Source organism: Leptonotus elevatus, chromosome 17 (genome assembly GCF_054856555.1).
Source record: "Leptonotus elevatus isolate MCC_2025b chromosome 17, RoL_Lele_1.0, whole genome shotgun sequence".
Lineage (NCBI taxonomy): Eukaryota > Metazoa > Chordata > Actinopteri > Syngnathiformes > Syngnathidae > Leptonotus > Leptonotus elevatus.
The window spans coordinates 9,159,329-9,178,165 of NC_141255.1; the positions used below are offsets into that span (position 1 = coordinate 9,159,329).

The 18,837-nt window shown below is 40.4% G+C and overlaps 1 protein-coding gene across 23 annotated transcripts in view; it reads left to right on the forward strand.

Annotated features, from left to right (window-relative positions):
- The window catches only part of ptprda (protein tyrosine phosphatase receptor type Da), a 236,499-nt gene that overhangs the window by 47,473 nt on the left and 170,189 nt on the right, over positions 1-18,837 (forward strand). For all 23 annotated transcript variants that reach the window (XM_086058898.1, XM_086058901.1, XM_086058902.1 and 20 more), the window contains exon 4: positions 15,697-15,720. The gene's annotated coding sequence lies outside the window, so the exon portion shown is untranslated. The remainder of the gene's footprint in view (positions 1-15,696; positions 15,721-18,837) is intronic.

The window sequence follows — 18,837 nt, forward strand, 5'->3', positions numbered from 1 at the left end:
TAGCACTGCGCTTGTTGCTCTTCAACAGACAGTTATGAAGGACAGTTCCACTTCACAAACATGGGATGTTGGAAGTGGAAGCAAGTGCTTGTTTTGTTTGTGGTTGTTGGGTGGACAGTTTTGAAGGCTTCATTGCTTCATTTGAAACTGTTGCCACTTATTATGCAGATCGGGTTTGGTGTGTGACAATCACCTGCAGCCACAAACCCTTATTTTCAGTTGGAAGGCTGATATTGTCTATTAAATGCAGCTATCTTTTTCTTGAAAGTTGGAGGCTTTTCTTCTATTTCCTCATTTGGCCTTTTCCCCTTTCCGAAGAAACTCTGCGAAAACATTTGTTTTACTCTGTTTTGCTTGCTTTTTACACCATATCAAGAAATGTCAGGAATCACTGACTGAGATGCCTCAAAATCAGACCCTGAATTTTTCTGAACTACATCCCTAATAATGAAGCTGTGTAAAAGCCAGCACATCTGGTGTTGCTCAATACTTGTTTTTGCAAAAAAAAAAGCAAAGAATTTCCCGACCCTTGAGGTTTTGGACATCCTGTTTTGTATGCGTTGGAGAGGGTCAACTGCCGGCTGTTTTGCAAGACAATGAGTAGAAACAAGCATCGAGAAAGGGTTCTGTTCATGTCCATGCAAAATCCACTGGGGAAGGTAGTTTTCCGCGAAATGGCACTCACGTTTGTGTGATAAGTCGCTTTTCATTTATGTTGCTTCAACCAGTCAAAAAATAACATTTTGGAACTGCAACAGGAGGCTCCCAAATATATTGCACAACAGACTTGTGGTAACTTAAAGACATTCATTCCAATATCCACCCTTAATCAAGAACACAAAATCCAAATAGTGACAATCCCCTGGTCCCCTAAAACCACTTCTTGCCAAATGTAGTCTTTCACTTGAGTAAAATAAAAAGATATGCATTTAAAAAAATACTTTAGTCACTTTAGTCAACAACCTCTGTGCCATTAATTCTCTCTACCGCGACTTTGTAATATTACCAAACTGTACATCAGCCCATCTGGCATGCAAGCTGCGAAGCGCTCAAGATTCCATAGTCTCATCAGGTCTCTGACGGATTGCTCCGTCTGCCGGGGTGTCAGGAGATGGATGAGGTGGCCCGAGAGTGACTGACAAACATGACGGCGCTCGGGCAGCCGCAGACACTTTTCCTTAAAGACGCCTCGTAATTGGGATGTGGGTGCTGTATTGTTAATGATCACATCACTTTAAAGACGACGGCTCCCTTGCGCTGCCAAGTATCTTCGTCGTACCGCGCATAGCAAGTTATGCATCCATACTGTTGGATTTGTATGGCTTTTTCTGTGAGATGCACAGCAACACTTGTTCATAACGGTAACACGTGGTCATGCAGTAAAGACAGGTAAAACAAAAATACATTAATACATATCAAGCAAATGAAATTATTAACAAATAACACAAGAAGTAGGTAAGTGAATAAGAAGTAAATAAAATAAGTAGCATTTAAAGAATGAGCCTGTAACAAAAGTGACTCTCCTGTATATGTTTACATTTGCATTGTAGAGCTACATTGTTTATTTTCTTGCAGTCTTCTCAAAAAAAAGGAAACTGTAATTTGTATTGGTTTTATGTAAATATATATATATATATATATTACAATACAAATTTTGCAAAAATCTCCTCTCGTTCTCTTGTGAGGTATCTCGTCTCGTTGGATTTGTCTCATCCCATGCCTAATAATTACGTATAAAATCAATTAAATAAATAATTGACCTTACTGCTCATTAACTGAAATGTACAATGGAAATGTGATCCTTCCTAGATGGCTTACTTAAATATTTTGCCATATTGATGCCATGAAAGTTGCCAAAATCAAAATGAATAAGTAACCAATTAGAATGTTAAGGGTATCCCCCAGAAAATTTGCTAAGGCTAGTGGTCATAGACGGACTGGGAACAATATTTGGCCCAGAAAAATAAAGCATTGAGGGAAATCCTGATGTTAATTAATTGAATAAATACAATTATCCATCCATATGTTCTCTACACCGCTTATCCTCTTCAGAGTGACGGGATGCAGGATGTTATCCCAGCTGACCTTGCGAAAGGTGGACTACATCCTAAATTTGTTGCCAGTCAGTCACTGGGCTGACATAGAACCATTCAGATTCACTTTCACACCATCGATGAGTGGGAACTGAACGCATGTTGCCTGCATCAGTCAGGCGAATGTACTACTCCATCATCAGTGACCCAAAATACAATCATGACAAGTTTTCAATCAAAGGTTTTATATGTATACTCTTTTGTGTAAAAAATAAATAAATACATATTTAAGCTTGGACAAGACAGACTCTACTCATATAGTCATAAGGATATCAGGAAATCAATATTATCTTTGCGCAGGTTTAGCTGTGCTAGTTGAGCCTAATTGAAATGTATGAGGCAGCCGACTAAATGATCTGCGGCGGCCAGGGAGCCGACATGATTACAAACATATGGAACGGTTCCTTAGACAAGAGAAACATTTGCACACTTGAACAGCTCGGGGATGTTCATGGGACTGGACTCCTTTTTTTTTTTTGACAGGTTTTCATGTGCCTGCCTGTGTTCACTTGAGAACGACAAAGGCAGGGAGGAATTCGCAAAGAAGCAGCACATCATTAAAAACAGTGCCGCGCTCATTGTTGTCACTGATGTCAACATTAAAGATCCCGAGATGCCTTTGAAGGCGGGTACGAAAATAGCGTCGTCTTCAGTGCTTGCGCAGCCTTCACATTTCCACATAAATTAGGGAGAAAATCTGATTCTCAACATTCCCGTTTACTTCAACCACCCACAGCATCCATCTCTCTTGCCACATCTCCATAATAAACTATTGACATTTTGCTTAGCAATGACTGCAGGAATAATGAGCCTTGTATCGTGTAAAATGAGCAATGAGTGCAAGGGGCGTTTTATAACCTCCGCTAAGCAAGATCGCTCAATCCCACTTGGAGTAAAGCTGGTGCGTGAGCCGATGAACGGGCACTCTTCCTCTCTTCAGACAACATCTGTAGGACAAGTTAACGATCAATGGCCAGTATGGTACTAAAATGGCCGCTCTCACCAATATGCAGAGATGGCAAATCCAGGTCCTGAAAGTAAAAACCCTGCCACAGTTCGGCTTTAGCCCGAGGTGCTAGCTATAGTTAGCAAGCTCCCTAGCTAGCTCCCAAGGTGCTCGTTTACCTGCTAGAGAGCAAGCTAGCTAGCATCAGAGGCTAAAGCCAAACTGTGGCAGGGTTTTTACTTTTTGGACCTGGATTATCCACCTCTGCCAATATGGCAGACTTCCTGTGTCTTTTTGGGCAAAGTCATTGCAGCGCTATCGTGCTAAATATATAGCGAAGATTTCCACAATCAACAAGCACAGGTACCTTCAACAAAAATTATGGGGATGGTGCAGGAGGTGAGTTAAATTATCGTGGGAGAACATTTAGATATTCCAGTACTCTTAACTTCAAAATGATGGCATTGAATTGCAATTATAACATATTCTTGTTATTGTCTCCAGGATAGCTCATTCACACTCCCAGTCTGGAAGGTGGTGATCCATCCAAGTGTGTACAGATGTTGTAATCCATTTGTTTAAATACATCTGACACATTCATTAAGCTGCTAAGCCACGCATGCTCTCGTTTTGTTTGAATCTCTTCAACGGAAAGCCTCTTCTTCCCGACAACAATTAGCACACAGTCAAATAGCAGGGAACCGTCGTGGCCGTCTGCCAGCCGAGCGACTTACACCGTGGAGTGAGTGAGTGGCAGCCAAGGAGGACAAACTGCTGGAGGGACAAATCAGGGAAAGTTCAGATCAGTTAGCTAACAAAGATCTCTTGTTCTGGCTGATTATTCTGTACCCAAACACAACGAAAAGAAATAAATTAGGCTTGTCATATCACAATCCAAATCCATGTAAATATGTCTTTGAGTGCATGTAAAAGTAAAGTAAGTAAATAATAATTTGTTAGATAGCAGGCTACTTCCTGGTTCATAGTGGAAGACCCAAAATTATACGACAGTGGTCACGGTCTCATTTTTTAGTTTGCTACTGTTTTTATTAGATTTTTTAATTATTCTGGCTAAATTGTAGCAGTCCCAATTTGAATCAGTGCTTCCTGCGTCTCCATCTCCGTGATTGTCATTACATGGCCACCTGAGTAGTGACAAGTGAATGCAGTTTAGCACACAACTCAGCCGCCCTGACTCACATTCTTATTTGGTGGCTTTTTCTCCCTTGGCTGCCTTGCTTGCTCCCCCCTCCTTACACATGAGTGATGAAGCATTGTGCTGTCCGCTGTGGGAGACATTTTCTACAATCAAACGGCATTCTGTAGCCCATCCTAATAATAAGCCCAAACGATCACCAGTGACTGAAGAATGCATTGTGTTTTAACACAGCACGTTCCAATGTGACTCTGAATTGCTGCTCCAATTGTTGGTTGGTTCTTGTTAACTTTATCCGAAATGTCCAAAAGGGAAATGCATCGGGGACTCTAACAGTGGTTCTCAAATTGGGGTCCTGTAGCTAAAATAATTTGCCATGAATGGTTATGTCATATTTAAAAAGTATACACCTACATTTGGGGATTGGTGTGCCAGTAAAACAAACATAATAAACCAATTACTGCTACCTACTGTAGTGTCTGTCTAATAGATACAGTCCATTTAAGGAAAATAAATGCCTCCCTCAAGAATACACCCCATATTATCACAATTGGTGAAGTATATAGAGGGTTTCCATTAATACATGCCTCGCTCCAATGTCATCCAACAACAACTGAAAATCAAATTGTTATTAATATTAGGACCAGATTCACCATCATCCATAAGCATCTCTCTCAACAACAGGGCTCTTTTTTCCTGCTTTTGTAGCCGGCGAGCCAACATTGCAGTTAACTTTCTCTAACAATGTGTGAACTAATGTATATGCATCAGGCCCCTGCATAACCTTGCAACATTCCTTTTGTGTCATAAATGTTCCGACTTTGTATTCCGCTCTCAAAGTCTCCGCTGTGAGAAAACAACTGCCGTCCTTGCCAATGAATTTTCATGACGGCTTCATCATTTCACGGCGCGGAGCCACAATCCTCTTGACCTTTGTCCGCCAGATTTCATCGCCTGTGATCATACTCCCCCCCCCCCCCCCCCCCCCTTACTTGCTGTAAAGTCTTATAGCTGTATAGTGAATGCGAAAACGTTGCCGCCCCCGCCCTCAGTCCTAAAAGACTTCCGGCTGCTTAAGTCTCCTTCTGCCGTGTATTGGATTACGGCTTGATCACACCATTCTCGATCTAAATAAAAATTTAAATAATTTAAAAAAAGATAATAAGTAGTGATATTCGATACTTTTTTCCCAGACTGATACCAATACGAGTACTCAACTCTTGAGTCGTCACCAATACTGACACCAAGCACCGATGCCACTATTACTTTTGATACATAAAATTTCCCCCCAAAACAATGATAATTTTAAAGTCCTATATATCCCAACATAGCATTTTTCCTTAAAATTGTGTGAAATTAATGGCAATTTTTTATTCTTCTACTTCCTAGTTCCTGATCGTAAAACGGCCACAAAAGGGCGACCAATACTGGTATCGGCCACTGTCATGTGTACCGATACCTTGAAGTAAGACCCGGTACCGTTTATCGGTACTCTGCCATCCCGAAAAATAGCAATAATGCTTTTCGAAAAAAAATACCCGCTAATTGTGTTGAAATCACGTCAAGCAAGCCTAATTTTATTTTATAAAGTAGAATATAATAGACTGCTATTTTTCACCCCCCAAAAAATGAAAAGAAAACCTTTTTTGAAGGGAAGCTTGTAATGGATTCATTTCAATAAGGACCGATGATTTAAGATGTTTTGAATTGTGATGCTGAACAAATTAAACTTGTCTCAGGGCACCACTATAGTGTCTTCAGTTTCGTAGCTGCAACATAGATTTACAGTATATAATAATAGATACTGTAGATTTATGCTTTAAATACTGTCGATAGATTATCTGGGGATAGCTATAATATGCTGTGATTCTACTGTATTGTATAACTGGTGCCACACGGCTAATGAGGTGCGAGAGTTAAACCAGCCTGCTGATTGTTTACTACTATTTGCTAATTAGAGAGCATGCAGGGGGTCATTAGCAGGGAGGAAATGTCCACTGCTTCTATGCGCTTATGTAACCAATCAATGGCTTTAATTAAGACTCTTAGGTTACTTTGGCTCCCCGCAGACATCCTACTTGTTTACGAGGACTCGAGTCAACATGTAATTCAATTCAATTCAATTTATTTTAAAGCCCCCTAATCACAGATGTCCCAAAGGGCTCCCCAGGAACTAATGCAAAAAAAACTAAAAAGCACAGCAACAGAGACCTGTTATTATTAATACTGATATGTTAAAATGTCCATGTTTTTTTAAATTATGATTTATCAATATTATGATTGTCCAGTTGTAATTTAAGTGCACGACCCTGTATTGTGGTATTGTGGAATAAATGCATGGTTGATATTTACAAATAAGAGAATGATAGATAAGGTCTGAGGACAACAAAAAAAGGCGTAATTTGTGACAGCTGACGAGGTGTTGATTCACCCAAGAGCAGCTTTGCCCCCAACCACTCCGAATACTTTCAGGCATCTGTCAAAGTGTGTGCGCTGACATGTGTGGAGGTGTCAAGAAAAGGCAATGAGAGGATGCGCACACTATTGCATTTACAGTATAGTGAAGTGTGTATGTGTGTGTTTCCTCAGGGAGATTATCACTAATGCATAATACATGGCGCCATATTTCCAACTCTTAACGTGCTGAGTTGATGAAGAGGAGATCAGGTGGCGGGGAAAGTGATTACAGGGCATAAACATTGCAGCTGATATTGCTTTATTGTCACCAGCGGAAGAAATGGCAGCTAGATGACAGCCGCCGCAGACGAGTGCCAGCGTCAATGTTAATCAAGTGTGCTGATTGTCGGCAGCGGCGGCCGCAAATCAAAGCAAGTGTCGAGTCGGGAGGCAAAACGCTTCCAAATGTGCGACGATTAATTCACCTCTCGCACTTGTATCAGACTGCACTGAAATGATTAAGCTGTGCAAAAACATCACGACATGTTTAGTTTTTTAATCAAAAACCTCATATTTGGGTTCAGCTAAAACGAGATTAGTATATAGCACAAGGATGGGGAACATGTGGCCCTTGAGTGCATTTTAATTTGTATTCAGGCTACAAGAATCTAAATGGTTTTAGATGATAGAGCAAATATTTCTCTGTTATCGATAGCTGCTGCCGATTGGGGCTAATTTGGCCAAATTCTCTTGTAGAAGCTAGTCAAAGTTAGGGACGTTAATGATAACCAGACGTCACTATACAATATTGTGTGGAGTTTAGCGATTATAAAAATGAAAGCTCATGATAAAAACTCACAATATTGTAAAAAATGAATACATTAAATAATAATAATAATAATACAACGTTTATATTGGGGGAAGCACAATAAAGTGTTTTTGTACAAAATGAAGCACAATAATGTGTTTTTGTTCATAACAGCAGTGACAAAGAAATAGGCTTGGTCGGTCATTTTGTAATGTTGGCTCAGCGGCGCCAAGTATCATGGTCTATGTAGTATTTTATTTATTTTTTTACAGAGATGTTGAAAATTGCTGGTATGACTTATTCATGGGTTTGATAACTGCTGCCATATGTCCGGTTAGAACATAGTCATTTCCATGTGCAGTAACCAGACCCGTCCGTGTGGTTTCTGTAGACCAAAAAACACCAATACTGATAAAAGAGACATGAGCAATTGCATGTAAATGTCTCGTTAATGCTCGTCAATACAATGCTAATTAGCTGAGGTCATAATAATACATATTCAGTGGAACCTAGGAGTTTGAACGTCTCGGAACTCGTACAATTTGGACTTCAACCAAAACATCGGAGTAAAAAATGCCTCGGAGTTGGAACTAATTTGCGGAGTTCGAACACCCAAGCAAAAAAGATACCTTGAAAATGGGTAGTCGGGTGAAGACGAGCAAAGCTGAGCAATGCCGAATGCTCACGTTGCGGTAGTTGAGACGATGAACTGCTCATTTCCAGTCAGATCGTGAATACTACCGGAGGTGCTCCATACTCGCGAGTGCATTTTGATTCTTTCACAAATTTTCTTCAGTGCCAGTGGCAGCAAATAAAAACATACAGTGTTAAGAAACACAGTGGAATTAGGAAGGAGATTATCGCACAGTTGTAACTACCATGGCTACTTCTGTAAATACTGGCACGAGGACCCCCCTTAGCTGTTCAACAACGTGCTTGACGTTAAACAATGCACGCAAGGAGTAGTTAGTAGTCTAACATTATGCCCAATGTAAAATACACAAACTCAGCACTGAATTAAAACTAGCATTAACATAACATTTATCATCCACTGATACCATCACACCACAACAGGTAAGGTAAGGTATTTTTTATTGTTTAAATACTGTACTGTACTGTAAATGTAAAAAATATAAATTAAAATAGGAATTTTCTGTTTTTGGAGCTTGGGAACGGATTAATTGCATTTACATTATTTCCTATGGGAAAAAATGTTTCGGAGGTTGAACAATTCGGACTTTGAACACTGTACCACTGTAGTTCAAATTGTGCTGGTAACATTACGGTATGACTTAATGTACCGGTAGTTGGCCAAACATGCCTAATTAACATTAAACTGCACTAATAAAATACCCACCATAGTGTACTGGAAATGTACAAAAGGAAAACAATCTGGCCTTTTTAACAGTCGTGCTGCTTTTAATATCGTGATATGATGATGACGATCTCGTGGAAATTTTAATATCACGACATTGCAATATTGCTGTTATTACATCCCTAGTCAAAGTACGAGCCCGAGGATTTGGCTGAAATATCTGCTTCAAACCAAAATGGCCGACTCAGACATAGTTCCTTGAGACTTTTCCATGCATTTCATTTTATTCAATGACACTTGGGCATCATTTTTGCAACCACTTAAATACATTACATGTCCACCAGGATTACAACCCGTAGTTGACTTTTTGTCCCAAGAGCCAAGTTTTTGGGATCCCCTGGATCTTTTGGAATATTTACCCTTGAAACCCGTTTAAGTTTTTAGCATGACATTTCAAAGGCATGTCTATCGTGTGTAAGACCCTAAAAATTCTAAAGTGCCAATGCCCGAAAGGACAAAAGAATTCGACCATTTTAGTTTAAAGTTGCCGTTTTTTGGCAATAGCATTCTAGCTATGGAAAACAAAACTCAGATTCACAAGATCAGATCTTGTTATTCATTAGAAATGTTAATGTGTCCGATTTATCAGCATTAGAATCCAGCACTCTTCAGTTCTTGTCAAGTGTTTTTTATTCCAGTGGTAATTACATTCACACTTGACACAAAATAATGTTTGTAGCATTTTAATTAGACCTCAAAGGGGTTGTCTTTTTTTATTTTATTTTATGTCTGGTTATGCTGACGTAATGCTTTCTGTTTATCTCCCAAATTTTAACCAGAGCACAATCCCAGCCTGTACATTATCCCAGAATCTCATTTTTAATCTTTGCTTGAGAAATAAATAAAGTTCAAAGCTCGCATATCAGTGGCTCCTCTGCGTCTGGGGGCTTGCCCGCATGCTTTTGCCCGTGTCGGAATTTTCATTTTCACGCGTTCCCCCAGCTGCCGGCCTTGCCGAGTGCACAGATGGCGGCGGGGTCGAAGTATTTTAATTCATTTTCAAAAGAAGTCGTACTGGCTATATTAAAAGGAGTCCCCCCAAACATACAGTACGTATGAGGACAAAGCTTCCTTTCACTCTATTACACGGGAATAGATGCATGGCACACCCCACATCACAGTGGTTGGCTGTTCTCATTTAACTTCATCGGAGTGACAGGCATTCTCCAGAAGGAGAATGTTTGTAATTAATGATCAGCCCACATATGAAGGGAAAACCGAGTGCCACTTGTGCCAATCCATCTGTCTTGCTGTAATGGCTGCACCTGGCCGAGTTTGCACCGTTCGGAATGTTCTCGGAGCGAGCTTGGCACGCTGAGGGGGGATTAAAAAGCAATATCAAGCCCCCGTGTGTCTTGCTGCTGCGCTGTTTACTCATCATGCCCAATTATCTATTTGAGTATTTAAACAACTCCTTCGAATTTATGATCGGGTCATGTGGTTTTCTGAAGCTAATATTTAAGAAGTTAATTTGCAGACAGAGAGTGCAGAGAGTGTCAAATGTCATTATTACTTAATAGCTCAGAGCGACATCTCTTATCGCGTTCGACCTTTTTTTCTTCTTTTGCGGCCCCCGTGGGTTCTCTTGTGTCTGCAGGCTTTTCACAGATACACATTGGTCGCCCAATTTTCACATCTTATTTAACATCACTCACGGCCCGGCAAGGCTTGACAAAGCTGAACTCGGGCGTTCAGTCCAGTAGTGTCTGATATTCTTTGCCTGTGATCACCATCAAGGTCTGCAGGGATGAGTACTAGAAGACTGTCTTATGTTCAGAAGAACGTGTGAAGAAATATGGGAACAGATCGACTAGGTTTAGAACTAGAGGATAGTGGTGTATCATAATTTTTTGGGCACGTCAGTCTCTATTCAAGTATTAAAGACTGTGGTAGGATAAGGCTGCGAGTATATTCTGGATTGTAATCTAGATCACTAGTTCTCAACCCCGGTCCTTGAGGTTGAGGTTGTTTTCCATGTCTCCCCAGCCAACACAGCTGAGGATTGTTATCAGCCTCCATGCAGAGCTGGCTCATTAGCTGATCGTTCGAAACACCTGTGTTGCTTGTGGGAGACATGGAAAACAGGCTGGATAGGGGTACTCGAGGATCACAGTTGAGAACCACTGCTCTAGATCAATGGAAATAGGTGACGGGATCTGGCAAAGCCCAAGTGATCTGCAGCAGTACAAAGAGGCAACCAAATCGAACCTTCTGAGACAACAGAATCCATAATTGTGGCAATAATGGAAATGACTAAAGGAACAGTTGTCATGACAACTCAATCCACAACAACTTCGGGTACTACAATGAACTGAACTGACACCTGCAGTGACAACATTCTCTGAAGCAACAGCAGTAACCACAACAACAGATTCTACCACAAACAAAACAACAGCTGCAGTGATGAAAATGATAGCCAAAAGAAGAGAATTTTGATCAACTGAGGCAATTACTGTCCAATCAGCTAAGGCAACAACACCTTCTAGACCATACATCTCAAACTCTGGTCTTGTGAGACACCAACAGCGGAGATGACACCACCTTTGGTAACTTGGACTGTCACAGCTTTACCCCAAAATCCAGAACCGCTGAGAATCTTGGAAATGACGCCTGAGGATGGGTATCTTGTTCCTGTTTTTTTCTTCTTTGACAGAACAATATGGTGTGATGGCAAATGAGAGACAGATGCAGTGACAAACGATAACATCTGCTGAAGAAGAAACGGCTCTTGAACATTCTGCGCTCTGGCACTGTCTGTCTGTCAGATACAACCCCCCCCCCCCCCCGCGCTACTGTGCTCCAAAGTCACTTGGAAACATTGAAAAACAAGTATGTCCAACTGTTTTAGTAGGCTACTTTTTGACCCATTAACAATAGCTTGGCCTTAGATATCTTTTCTTTCAAATTCAATACACACATTTTACACAGTTTCACCAAAACATAAAAGTGATACTTTGATTTCCAAGTTACATGTTCATGATCATACTTGTAAATCAAATGAATCCGTTCCAGAAATATCATTTGTTTAAAGGCTTATAAACTACATCAGGGGAGCTCAATCAATGCTAATTTTGTTAGCCGGTTCGTTATGTTTTAGTATTAAGCTAGCCAATTTTCTTAAGAAAAAGTTTTTGTAATAGGCTAAACACACAATATGTTATTTGAAAATGACTGCCCTCTTGTAGATTATGCGCACAATGCACGCATTTCATAGAGGTCATTCCATCAGTACTGATGGACTGTCTGTTTTTTGTAAATTGAAGAAAAACACAACGATGCAGAGGCCTCAAAAACTCAAAGTATCACATGTGATACATTTGGTATTATAGGATAAATTAACCTAAAAAAATACAAGACGTTTATTGCGTTTATTATATTACATTTTTGCAAATCGTTTATATAATATGTAATTTGACATCCTCAAAGTTTTGTACCCAATCTGGCACCTTGACTGACTGGTGCAAACTTCCCGCCACAGTCCGTGTGATCCCAGGCCATCTGTAGCCTCTGTCAAAGCCTCACTAATTCCTCGCAGCTCAGATGGAAGGCTGCAAGCTCTCCGCGGTTCTCTTCCTGTATCACTTATTCCTCTCGTTCTGTCCTCACCAACGTCTGCTTCACACCTTCCTTCACCCGACACTCTCCTTTTTCAGCTCCCCGGCCATTTTTGTTTCTTTATGTACCGCAGTAATAACAGCTGTCCTTATTCCACACCGGCAAGCAGGTGAAATTGTCTTGAATTGAGAAATTGAGGCCTTTCTTGTCAAGAGCTAAATTGACCAACGTCTCTTGTTCCTTTCGCTCAGCGCTGTCACTTTTGGTTTGCAAATAAGCAAATTCTCTCTTTCCTCTAGGAAAAAGAAAAATGTGCAAACCCAGATGGCCTGACATAAATAAACCAGTAGGAGTTAGCATTGGTTGTTGAGCCAGCAACATAGGATTTGGTGCGCTATGTCCTGTGAGCTTTCCTGTCAGCAGTCTGTGTCACTGCCAAAACTGGGAGTTTTGAAGCTGTGTCAATGCAAGAACCATATTGATTTTTCATCTTATCTGACACAAAATGGTCAAAGGTGGAAGTGGAAATCTTCCAGTCACAGTCGATGAATCAGGAAATCTTAAAACTGTCCAAATCTTCAGAATGTGAGTTTCAAAGGTATATATTTTTCAATTTCTTTGATCTTTGTTCAAAGTATCTAACACATGTGAAATCAGCTCATTTTTCTTTTTGGCACTCTCTCCTTTTTAGTTTGCTCGTGAAATATTCTGATGGTTGACCATTTGGAGTCAATACACTTCTTTTTTTTGTACTCGTAACTGGCCGGTCAAATGTAAACTCTGCGCTGCACGCTGTACACACTGAATCTTTTCCTTTTATAATTCCCCGTAGCACTGACCACTTTAAACCTCCCCAACTCCCTCTTGTCAATATAGAAAAGACAAGGCGAGGAATGGACTCCACAGCCTTTCTTTGCCTTGTCAAAAGTTTCCATGTTGGGCTGCAGGTTCCACACGGCATAACTAAGACCCTTGGAAAGGGCTTATCTGCTTAAAACAGGAGGGCGATGGAGGGGAAAAAATGCTCTTCCGTATCTTCCATCTTTTTCCTGAGTTTTTTCGAAGAGCTTTGCTTTCTCCCGTGAGAGTCTCCTTTCTGTCGTCTCACTGCTTTAATCCACTTACGCTTCTTAAGCCTACCTCCACTTGACTTGATTGGCCACCTTTCCAAATTTACTCCCGATCAATAAGCTTGTGGAGTGGAGAACTTTCTTCTATTGGGTTCTTCTTGTTTTCTATTCGCCATTTTAGACCTGGTACACACATGAGGATTCTTCAGTTCTTTTAAAGGATTGATTATCTGTTACTTTCCTCACACATGAAAATGAAAAATCACGTATTTAACAGTTTTGGTAGTACTATGTTGTGTAGTGTTTGACAGTACATGCCGCCAACGCGGTAAGAAGGCCAACTTAAAAATAGAACTTACCTTACCAAAATCCTTTTATTTTGAAGTTGTTCCCTTCAGCAGCATGTTGCGGTAAAACGGATGGCTTGAGTTGTCTTTTTGGTGTTTAGGACATGTAATTGACGTTACAAACTGTTGCTACCAACGTCAACAACACAACTTAATAAAGACTTAATTACGCTGACATTGTAATTATTGTACGCTGCCTGTGGCTCCAGTGTTTAGGAGCTAGCAGCGGCCCTTATAGACTGGCGAGAGCTGTCAGATTGCTTTCCTTAATTTAATAGACCTAAGCTGCAACTCAGGGGCAGCAGAAGGGGCAGCAGATACAATGAAAACATAATTGGCCCCAGAATTGAACCCTGTGGAACACCCTACGTTCCATTATACATGTTCATATTGCACATATTCGTCTGACCACTTTCTTTATTTGCTAGACAGTTTGAAGGGATTACATTGATAGGCCTAAATGACTCTGCACACTTTGCTGCTGACATCTTGACATCAAGTGTTATATTACGTATCAAGTATTTTGATTGTAATATTGCTGCCATCAATCACATTTGTTAAACATTAGACCCTCTCACCAAGCCTAGCATGCTGCCGGTGGTCTTACTGAAAGCCCAGGTGCTTGCGGTTCCTCTTGAAATCCGACATAAGTCCCCGCTGCCGACCTCCCTCGAGTCCAATTTTCCCCGGTGCTGAGCTTCAAGGCAGTGGGCTGAGCTCTGTGTTTAGGTACATTACAGTGCTAGCAGCGGGTGTGTGTCCAACCTGAATGGTAATGAGCGAAGACCCAACTCCCCGACGTAACCCCCCCCCCCCCACATTCCTTTTCCTCTGCTGAAAATAGATTTGTTTGCACGCGGTGAACAGATATTGTAATCACACTCTCCCCCGCCTTCGGGCCCCCGGGGAATCGGTACGTGCGCGGCAAAAATGCAAATGAATGCCGTGCCATAATATTACCTACGTACGAAGAACAGGAAGCCACGTCCACTGCTTTCCTTGCACAAGAGTGAGCAGTTTGTGCAACTCATGTCACGATGATGTCACTAGGATGCCTGGCCAACATACAATGATGATGCAAGATTTAAGGAAACATTTGGTCATGTCATACTTTATGTAGGGCTGCAAATAATGATTATTTTAATAATCAATTAATTTGTCGATTATATTGTTGATTAATCAATGAATCTTATTTTATTTTATTTTTTTAAATTTCCATTCTTTATTCAAAAACTGAACTTTTTTTTCAAATTGACTTAAATAAAATAATAATATTTTTTTTATAATTCTTTTACTGGTTTGGTCGGTAACATGTCACAACATTGCCTAAAATTTTCGGCATTGATCTTGTCTTATTTTGATTCAACACAGTGGTAATCAATCTGCTTTCATTGTGGAGTAAATAAATCTGAAAATATTTACTGAGGATTTGGATTATCGATTAGTAATCGTTTCACCTTTCAATTTTATGACATGAACCTATGTATATCAAGAGACAAGCTTTAACATACAGTATACTTGCTAAAATACATTTCATATTTTTGTTGATTAAAAAAAATGTAGTCTAGCAAAATTGCAACAAGTGCCGTGCAATGTGAAGTGTGGGACTATTTTGTGTATTTGTGTGTGTGTGTGTGTGTACATTTACTAAAGCAAGAAAGAGGCCTTTTTGTGGAATAAATGAGCTTCCCCTTCAAATCACTCGACAAATATTAATGAATATTAATGCAAGTTGTGCAAACTTTGTATCTCGGGGGACGCCATGGAAGACGTTTCATGTCCTCTCTATTAATAAATGATACACCACCCGTGTTGAAAGAGGCTATTCTTAACAAGCAGTGTGCGCAATAGTGGGACACCATCATTTTTCACATAGAACTTTTCTGCACATGCAACTTGCTGACATTTATTTTCTCTCTTTCCCTCTCTCTCTCTCTGCCGCCTTGCAGATGTGACCGACTATTCCGCACGAGGTAAGAGGCATTTCATTTTTCATAGTACTCAGGAGTGCATGTGTGTCATGCGTCTTTGGGAGGCATTGCATAAATATGGAAGAAGCCTCAGATGCGCTTGAGCTGCTCGGAGTGCCGTCAACATTCCAACGTGTTTTTCAATTGTATTCAAATGAGCCCAGATTGTTGAGACAAAAAACATTCAGGGGCAAATTGAACTTTCTTTTTTTTTTTTATCAAACAAACCAAATTTGGGGTTATTATTTTTTTTGCTTTGGCATTTTTGACAAGCTATAACAATGCGTTGTTTCCTAAATATAATAACGTTATCGTAAAACTACGTCTTGTAAATATTAAGAACATATTTAAAATGAAACCCGCTAAAATTACAAATGTATTCCTGTAGCTTATGTATTCATTAGAAAAAAAATCATGCAATTAGTTTTTGTCTTATTTTTACTTCTCCTGATTTTTTTTCCATTGCTTTGCTAACATTACAATATTGCACTTTTTAATGGATTATTTCAAAACTATGAATAATGTCTAGGGCTGCAAGTGCAACTAACGATTATTTCATGAGTCAATTAATTTGTCAATTACTTTTTCGACGAATCAATAAAAATTAATCGCACAAAAAAAAAAAAGATTTCAAAACAAATATATTTACTCTTGAGAAGCTGAAATTATGAGCATTTGGACAATGTTAAAATATATGTATTTTTAAATAAAACAATTAATCTATTATCAAAAATAATTAGCAATTAAATTGATAATAGATTAAAAAAAATATATTAATGTTTTGCATTTCTGCTTTAATAAAGAAAATAGATTTTTTTGTTATTTTCTTTTCCTTTATAAGTTAGGTGGACAAATCAATTCTAAAAGACATGAAACAAAAAAAATGTAACCAAAAAGTTTTGCGGTGGAACATCATCGCTGCAGGAGGTGAAGTGATGGAGGATGAGTGCAAGCGACTGTCATTGACTCGCGCGTACAGCATGGCCCCGGGCCAGACCAGACCAGACCAGGCCGGGCCAGGACAGGACAGCAGGACCTCTCAGGGCCGCCCCAAGCCTCAGCGCATCTGTTCAAGAGAGCGCGGGGGGTGGCCAATCAATCATCTCGGCCCCAGTTTGGAAAAAGTGCAGTGAACAAATGAGGAATGTGGCATACCTTGACGTTGCCCGTTTCTTCTGGATCTTATTTAACGGGACTTTTCTTTTTTCGGGGCGGTCCGAGCTGGTCGTGTAATTGAAAAAGCGGCGGCGGCGGCCGTTTGGGCTCGACTTGACTGACTTGACTGCTCGGGAAAAGAGAAAACCCCTGGCTGGCTGAGAATAATAAGTGCCCATGGGAGGCCGCCAGATGGACGTTTACTGTGAGCCTAGCGGGAGAGGGAGCGATCTGTCAAACATCACACTGGGCGCTAGCGTGCGTGCGTGCGTGCGTGCGTGTGTGTGTGTGTGTGTGTGTGTGTGTGTGTGTGTGTGTGTGTGTGTGTGTGTGTGTGTGTGTGTGTGTGTGTGTGTGTGTGTGTGTGTGTGTGTGTGTGTGTGTGTGTGTGTGTGTGTGTGTGTGTGTGCGTGTGTGAGAGTTTGTGTGTGTGTGAAGCACTGCACGTTCACGTCCACTGTGTCCATTAAGAGACTTGAAACATACGACGATCAGCTGATAGATACTTGCAAGGTCAACAATCCTCGGTGTATTCAAACGAACACTAACGAGGCCGACCTCTGCCAAGGCCAAACACGTTTGTCTTGACAGAAAGATTCCTTGTTTGGGAATGTTCTAAATTGAAAAATCAGGATTTGCGGGGCATTTTCAATTCCACTCCAATTCAACAGGTGGCGGTAACGCTCACACCAATACTTTTTTCCACTAATCCCGATGCTAATAGGTGTAAGACCTTCACTGAGAAATCAGGATTTACAAAGCTATTTCACTCCAGTCCTGTAGGTGGCGTTAAAAAATGAGTCTTTCGGATGTTGGCGTTCTTATTACACTGTTTCTGGCAGCTCAATAGTCGGACGGAACCTGAGCCAGCACAAGCGAGCGGCCTCTGGTTTACACTGCTAAGCAACTAACATTATAGGGTTTGAAGTCTAAAAGTAGAGACTGCGCTTTGTAATGCTCAGGAGTGGAAACATGGGAGATAATTTATTCCGCTTTTTTTTATTCGTCTGTGAGCCTTTCAAGTCTCCATCTGGGCCCTGGAAAAATGCAGAAACATATCCATTATAATCTTATGGCTGTGTTTATTAGCATTGCTAATGCTTGTTGTCTTTTAGTTGGGGTTGAGTGAATGTGTCCAGGCTGGTCCAATGTGACCGTATGGCTTGTCACTTGAGTGGTGACTTCAAATACACACCTTTGATAATTGCACAACACAAAGCTATAATCCACCCGGTCTGGTCTGCAACACTCAGGCAACATCTGTGCAATGCATCCTGTCGAAAGTCAAGCCTTTAACTGTCACAGACAGTAAAAAAAATTTGAGCGTGACTGCGAAATCTTTCACCTAAGTGAAGCCCGCACTAATAAAAAGTGGTGAAACTCTCATTTTAATACAGTATTGTGATTTTATTTTGAAGGCCAAATATTTTGACAGGATGTTACCATGCATGTTACCCCAACTTGCCCGAGTGTTGCTAAGCAGAGCAGGAAGCGTCAATAAAGGTGTAAGTGATGTTAAAAAATAATTTAGTCATTTTGTGTCTACACCTGCTGTTATTTTCTATAAAATGTATTTATTTTGTCTTATATGGGAAATATTGTTCTGGTTTTGGTACGATTTGGTTTCAATCAGAACGAGTCTCGTAAAAAGATTAATCACAAAAACCAAGGTTTGACTTTAGCGGCTTTAGGGTCATTTACTTTGTCAGATATTCTCAGAAAAAGTACACATTGTACATTTATGGACACAATAATAAGGCTGATAATATCCTGGATTTATACAGTGCCTTTCAAGGGACCCAATGACGCTTAGCAATAACTCAAGGATATATTTAAAATGTTATGTGACAATTGCACATCACTCGGGTGCTACCTTCAAGCCACTTTGTCATGCAATATTGTTTTACATGTAGTGGCTGGCATTACAATTGCTGTCCACTCAGAAAAGAGTACATAAGTACTTGT